The sequence below is a fragment of the Colobus angolensis genome, unplaced genomic scaffold (assembly GCF_000951035.1).
Source record: "Colobus angolensis palliatus isolate OR3802 unplaced genomic scaffold, Cang.pa_1.0 Scaffold68, whole genome shotgun sequence".
NCBI classification, from domain to species: domain Eukaryota; kingdom Metazoa; phylum Chordata; class Mammalia; order Primates; family Cercopithecidae; genus Colobus; species Colobus angolensis.
Genome location: NW_012120487.1, coordinates 5,513 through 13,503, shown reverse-complemented (window position 1 = coordinate 13,503; position 7,991 = coordinate 5,513).

Here is a 7,991-nt window from a genome sequence, read left to right as displayed (position 1 = left end):
TACTCAGGGGTCAGGGACCCACTTGAGCAGGCAGTCTGTCCGTTCTCAGATCTCAACCTCCATGCTGGGAGATCCACTGCTCTCTTCAAAGCTGTCTTCATTTGGCTAGGAAAAGGAATTCCCTTCCCCCTTGCACTTCCCAGGTGAGAAGATGCCTCACCCTACTTCAGCTCTCACTGGTCGGGCTGCACCTGTGGACCAGCACCAACTGTCTGACACGACACACTGAGATGAACCCAGTACCTCAGTTGAAAATGCAGAAATCACCTGTCTTCTGTGTCGCTCACGCTGGGAGCTGGAGTTTGGAGCTGTTCCTATTTGGTCATCTTAGGATTTTTAAATTAATCAAAACTTTTTAATAATAGCCATTCTGACTGTGTGACATGTGGTTTTGATTCACATTTCTGTTGATTAGTGATGTTGAGCATTTTTTTTAAAATATTTGTTTGCTGCTCATATGTCTCCTTAGAGAAGTGTCTGTGTCTTTAATGGGGTTGTTTGTTTTTTGCTTGTATTGGAAATTCTGGCCAGGTAAGAGAAAGAAATAAAGGATATTCAAATAGGAAGAGAGGAAGTCAAATTGTCTCTGTTTGCAGATGACATGATTGTATATTTAGAAAACCCCATCATTTCAGTTCCAAATCTCCTTAAGCTGATAAGAAACTTCAGCAAAGTCTCAGGATACAAAATCCATGTGCAAAAATCACAAGCATTGCTACACACCAATAATAGACACACAGAAAGCCAAATCATGAGTGAACTCCCATTCACAATTGCTACAAAGAAAATAAAATACCTAGGAATACCGCTTACAAGGGATGTGAAGGACCTCTACAAGGAGAACTACAAACCACTGCTCAACAAAATAAAAGAGGACACAAAAAATGGAAAAAAATTTCATGCTCATGGATAGGAAGAATCAATATAGTAAAAATGGCCAAACTACCCAAAGCAATTTATAGATTCAGTGGTATTCCCATCAAGCTACCATTGACTGTCTTCACAGAATTAGAAAAAATTACTTTAAATTCCATATGGAACAAAAAAAAGAGCCCACATTGCCAAGAAAATCCTAAACAAAAAGAACAAAGCTGGAGGCATCATGCTACCTGACTTCAAACCATACTACAAGGCTATGGTAACCAAAACAGCATGGTACTGGTACCAAAACAGATATGTAGACCAATGGAACAGAACAGAGGCCTTGGAAATAACACCACATATCTACAATTATCTGATTTTTGACAAATCTAACAAAAACAAGCAATGGGGAAAGGATTCCTTATTTAATAAACGGTGTTGGGAAAACTGGCTAGCCATATGCAGAAAACTGAAACTGGGTCCCTTCCTTATACCTTATACAAAAATTAACTGAAGATGAATTAAAGACTTAAACTTAAGACGTAAAACCATAAAAATCCTAGAAGAAAACCTAGGCAATACCATTCAGGACATAGGCATGGGCAAGGACTTCATGTCCAAAACATCAAAAGCAATGGCAACAAAATCCAAAATTGACAAATGGAATCTAATTAAAGTAAAGAGCTTCTGCACAGCAAAGCAACTATCATCAGAGTGAACAGGCAACCTACAGAATGGGGGAAAATTTTTGTGATCTATCCATCTGACAAAGGGCTAATATCGAGAATCTACAAAGAACCTAAACAAATTCACAAGAAAATAACAACTCTGCCAAAAAGTGGGCAAAGGATATGAAGAGACACTACGCAAGAGAAGACATTTATGCAGCCAACAAACATAGCAAAAAAAGCTCATCATCACTGGTTATTATAGAAATGCAAATCAAAACCACAATGAGATACCATCTCATGCCAGTTAGAATGGCAATCATTAAAAAGTCAGGAAACCACAGATGCTGGAGAGGATGTGGAGAAATAGGAATGCTTTTACACTATTGGTGGGAGTGCAAATTAATTCAACCATTGTGGAAGGCAGTGTGGCAATTCCTCAAGGATCTAGAATCATTTGACCCAGCAATCCCATTACTGGGTATATACCCAAAGGATTATAAATCATTCTACTATAAAGACACACGCACATGTATGTTCATTGTAATACTGTTCACAATAGCAAAGACTTGGAACCAACCCAAATACACATCAGTGATAGACTGGATAAAGAAAATGTGGCATATATACACCATGGAATACTATACAGCCATAGAAAGGAGGAGTTCATGTCCTTTGCAGGGACATGGATGAAGCTGGAAACCATCGTTCTCAGCAAACTAACCCAAGAACAGAAAACCAAACACCACATGTTCTCATAAGTGGAAGTGGAAAAATGAGAACACATGGACACAGGGAGGGGGACATCACACACTGGGGCCTGTCGGGGGTGGAGGGTTAGGGAAGGGATAGCATTAGGAGAAATACCTAATGGAGATGACGGGTTGATGGGTGCAGCAAGCCACCATGGCACATGTATAGCTATGTAACAAACCTGCACGTTCTGCACATGTATCTCAGAACTTAAAGTATAATAAAAAAAATGAATTGTTTAATTTCTTTAAATTCTAAAAATGAATTTATTTAATTTCTTTAGGGATTCTGGATATTAGACCTTTGTCAGATGCATAGTTTATGAATATTTTCTCCCATTCTGTAGGTTGTCTGTTTACTCTTTTTATAGTTTCTTTTGCTGTGTAGAAGCATTTTAATTAAGTCCCACTTGTCAATTTTTCCTTTTCTGCAATTGCTTTTGAGGACTTAGTTATAAATTCTTTCTTAAGGCTGATGTACATCATCATGTTTCCTAGGTTTTCATCTAGGATTCTTATAGTTTGAGGTCTTACATTTAAACCTTTAATCCATCTTTTCTTTTTTTTTCTTTATTTTTCTGGTCTTGGCTCACTGCAAGCTCCACCTCCTGGGTTCATGCCATTCTCCTGCCTCAGCCTCCTGAGTAGTCGGGACTACAAGCGCCTGCCACCATTCCTGGCTAATTTTTTGTAGTTTTAGTAGAGATGGGGTTTCACTGTATTAGCCTGGATGATCTCGATCTCCTGACCTCATGATCTGCCAGCTTAGGCCTCCCAAAGTGCCGGGATTACTGGCGTAAGCCACCATGCCCAGCCCCTTTAATCCATCTTAAGTTAATATAAAATGGTGAAAAGTCAGGGTCGTTTCATTCTTTTGCATATGGTCACCCAGTTTTCCCAGTACCATTTATTGTATAGAGAGTCCTTTTTCCCATTGCTTGTTTTTGTCGACTTTGTTGAGGATCAGATGGTTGTAGGTGCATGGCTTTATCTCTGAGTTCTCTATTCTGTTCCCTTGGTGTATGCATCTGCTTTTGTACCAGAACCATGCTGTTTTGGTAACTGTTTAGTATAGTTTGAAGTTGGGCAATGCGATACCTCCATTTTGTTTTTTGTTTTTTTGTTTAGTGTGGCTTTGGCTATTTGGGCTATATGAGCATTCTTTACAGCTTTATTATTGTTGTCCTCTGGATTCATTATTCACACTTTGGATGATGAGCAATATCTTTGAAAATAGAACAATTTAAAGCTTTGTCTTGTATCATATTCTCACTAAATACTGGAAGCCTTGCAGTAACAGAGATACCATTCCTGACTGGCCTCTATTCCAAAGAAAGGACAACAGAAACAGGGCCAAGCTTTCCAGTGTCACCATATATTAAATAGATGACACAATCTTCAAGTAAATAATAAACATTAAGTTAATGCCAACAGGACTTGTTAAGTTGACAGTCTGGATTTGTGTCAAACTTAGGCATTTGTAATTAGAGGTTCAAATCCTCTTCTTACCAATATATTCATTATTAATAAAATATTATTAGTTATTCCTGATTAATTAGCGATAGCATTCTTAACATGAATTGCCCAAAAACTTTTAAGACATACACAATTTTGAAAAGAACCTAGTGTTACTGCTCCCTATAAACTGCTACAACCAATTGCCAATACTTTCAATTGTTTATTCAAGACTCATTATAACCATCAGCTTCTTCTATATTATTACTTATCAATTCAATCTCTTACCTTGACATTAATAATACAGTTCTTTTCCCTATGCCACATCCATTAATTAATATAAACTTGGGGGCATTATTTATTTTATCAGTATCAAGTCTAGATGTATATTCCATGCTAAGATGTAAATGAGCTTCAAATTCAAAATATATTTCCTTCAATTAGGGCATGAGGAGCAACAGCACAATTTCATATGAAGTAAGTTTAGCAATCATTTTACTATCAATTATATTAATAAGTGTGTCCTTTACACTATCTACCCTTACAATTACCCAATAATATTTGTGATTAATTTTTACATCATGGTCACTTACCATAAGGGGATTTATTTCAGCTTCAGAAGAAACTACTTGAGTGTTCTAGTCAGTTTAACTGAGGGGGAAACGTAGCTTGTATCAGGGTTTAATGTTAAATATGCAGCAGGACCATGTGCTTATTCTTATCTGAATAAGAAGAATACTCCTAAAATAACTTTATTTTCAGGGTCATTATTTTATAATCTTTATATTCCAGAAACCACACAATTTATTTTTATTATTAAGGCTTTACTGCTAAAAGTTTTATTTCTGTAAGTGTGGCCATAATACCCACCATTTCATGATGGGCAACTCATACATTTCTCACGAATAAAATTATTACCACTAACCTTATCCCTATATATGTGACATGTGACGTGTCAATCTCCATTATATCATCAACTATTCCACTAGGGACATGAAAAAGAGTTTTAAGCTTATGATACATAGACAAGATTTTGCACTTGAGCTGATGCTGTAATGGGTTGAGGCTTTTGGAATGCTGGGATGAGGCAAATGCATTTTGATGGGGGGTGGCCGTCTTTGAGGGTCAGCAGGAAGATTCTCGTACGCTGGGTGATGACTTCCAAAGATATCAAGTTTGAATATCTAGAACCTGTAAAGGATATCTTATTTGGGAAGTGATGTGATGAAATTAAGGACTAAGATGGGAGGATTATCCTGGGTTATCAAAGTGAGCTCTAAACGTAAAAGGAGATACGACACAACCAGGGAAGGCCATGCAAAGATAAGATGGAAAAAGATTTGAAGATGCTGGCCTTGAAGATGGGAGGGATGCAGCCATAAACCTCGAAACGCTGGCAGCCAGCAATGGGTAGGGGAGACAGGGAATGGATTCTGCCCTAGAACTTTGGAGGGAGCACAGCCCTGCTGACACTTTGGTTTTAGCCAGAATATTGATTTTGGACTTCAGGCCTCCAGAACAGTGAGATAATGAATTTCTATTTTTATTCTCTCTCTCTCTCTGTTTTATGAACAGGGTCTTCTTTAAGTTGCTAAGAGTGGTCTCAAACTCCTGGGCTCAAACAGTCCTCCTGCTTCAGCTATCAGAGTAGCTAGGACTACAGACTCACACCACTGTGTCTGACTCTGTCATTTTAAATCACCACGTTTGTGGTCATTTGTTACAGGAGACAAATAATTATGGTAGTAGAGGTGAGGTGTGCTGTAATAAGTACTCATAAATGTAAAATTGGGTTTGGAATTGAAGAATAGGTAGAGACTGGAAGATTTTTGAAGTGGATTGATAAGAAAAGCACAGACTGCCTTAAACTCACTATTGGCAAATATATGGACATTAAAATGCTTCTCATGAGGGCTTCGAAGGAACTGAGAAGCATGGATGAAAAAGCTTCTAATGGTTTGGAGAATATTTACATTATCATACCAGAATGTTAGTAGGAAAAGTAACATTAAAAGTACTTCTGATGAGAACTCACAATGAAATGAGGAACATGTTATTTGAAACTGGAAGAAGGCAACCCTTTTACATATGTTGGATTTTACTTTCACAGCTCCAGAATTTTAGAAGAATTTTATTCAAGGATGGTTTATACCCAGTGCCTCTCAGGTATGTAAGTTAGATGACTTAGGAGATAAAATAATACTTTTGAGCTTGGATATTTAGATGACATTTTGGAGTTGATGCTATAAAGAAGTGAGGCTTTGCATTGTTGGGAAGAGATGAATATATTTTGCATGTGGTTGGATGTGAGTCTTTGGGAAATAGAAGGCAGACTGTGCAAAGCTGAGTAGTGATTCCCAAAGGTATCAGGTGCTAATTCCTGAAACTTGTCTATGTTATCTTGTTAGACAAGTGGTCTTTCAGGATGTGATTATACTAAAGATTGTGAGATTAACCTGGATTATCAAGATGAGCCCTTAATGAAATGATTTATTTCCCTTCATAAGAGGGAACAGACGAGTGTCTGACATACATGGGTGAAGGCCATGTGGAGACAGAGGAAAAAGATATTTGAAGATGTTGACTTTGAAGAATAGAGTGATGTGGCCACAAACCAAGGAATGCCAGCAGCCACCAAGAGCCAGAAGTGGAAGGGAATAAATTTGCCCCTAGAAGTGGAAGGGAATGAAATTGGGCGCGGTGGCTCAAGCCTGTAATCCCAGCACTTTGGGAGGCCGAGACGGGCGGATCACGAGGTCAGGAGATCGAGACCATCCTGGCGAACACGGTGAAACCCCGTCTCTACTAAAAAATACAAAAAACTAGCCGGGCGACGTGGCGGGCGCCTGTAGTCCCAGCTACTCGGGAGGCTGAGGCAGGAGAATGGCGGGAACCTGGGAGGCGGAGCTTGCAGTGAGCTGAGATCTGGCCACTGCACTCCAGCCCGGGCGGCAGAGCGAGACTCCGCCTCAAAAAAAAAAAAAAAAAGAAATTCCAGAAAGAGCGGGGCTCTTCTACTACTGTGATTTTGGCCCTGTAAATCTGATTTCAGACTCTGGCCTCTAGAACTATGAGAGAATAGATTTGCACTGTTTTAATCCACCAACTTGCTGGTATTTTTTCACAATAGCCCTAGAAAACTAAAATGGGTGGGATAACAATCACTTCTCTGAATATCTCGATCTCCTGACCTTGTGTTCCACCTGCCTTGGCCTCCCGAAGTGCTGGAAATCCAGACACTTCTCTGAATATCTCATAGAATTATTCACTTATTCACTCATTTGTTTATTCAAAAACAAAGGTATTTTTACCCTCACCGTTTAGTAGCAAAAGGAAGAAAAATAAATTATTGTGTTAAAACATTATAGAGGGTGTACTGAAGGAAAGAATTGTAGACTTGGGCCATTCAGAGAAAGAGAAAATAAATAAGAGAAAATAAATAAAGAAAAAAATTAAGGATGAATAGGAGTTTACCAGTTGGTAAATACTAGAACAAGGAAAAAGCACTGGCAGATTCATGGAGATCATACGTGAAAGAGCAGAAATGGGACAAGCTCATCTTCAAATTACCACTCCTTTCACTTTTCTCATAAATATCTTCACAAGGTCATACCAAAGGTCATCAATTCAGAACATAAATCAAAGTAGATTTCAGAAAGAATTCCTTGGAAGTCAGCTCTCCCAGGGGCCCCATTTCCTCCTGCTCCCTAATCCATGTAAACTCTTATGCCCAACACCTTCCTCCTTTGCCCCACTCATGGCAGGTGATTGATTACATAACTCAGGGAGTCAGAGTTCTTTTCTTTCTGCCTCAAATCCTGGGCTCTTATCCAAACCAAACAGTAGGGACATGTAACCGTTTACCCTTCATTCCACCCAACCTCCCCTAGTTCTGTGGCTACCTTCCACCATCTATCACGGCCTCCCTAACCCCCACTGGGGACCCTTGGACCCTGACTCTTTCCCTACTTGGTTCAGCACCTGTTTTTCTCCTATAGCATGAGCAGCAGTAGCTCCAAAGTCAGAGATTTTGGCTTGGAATTCTCGTTGTGCTTTTTTTTTCCCTCTCCAAATTCTCAATTTCTTTAGAGTTGGGCTCATAATGTGGTAATGGCCAACATTTAGTGAGCACTTGTTATGTTCTGGCCATGAAGCCAAAACTTTACATGCTTTCTTCACAAAAACTCTACAAAAGAGATTTTTTTGAAAAATCTTCATATTATAGGTGGGAAAGCTAAGGCACAATCAGGGTAGC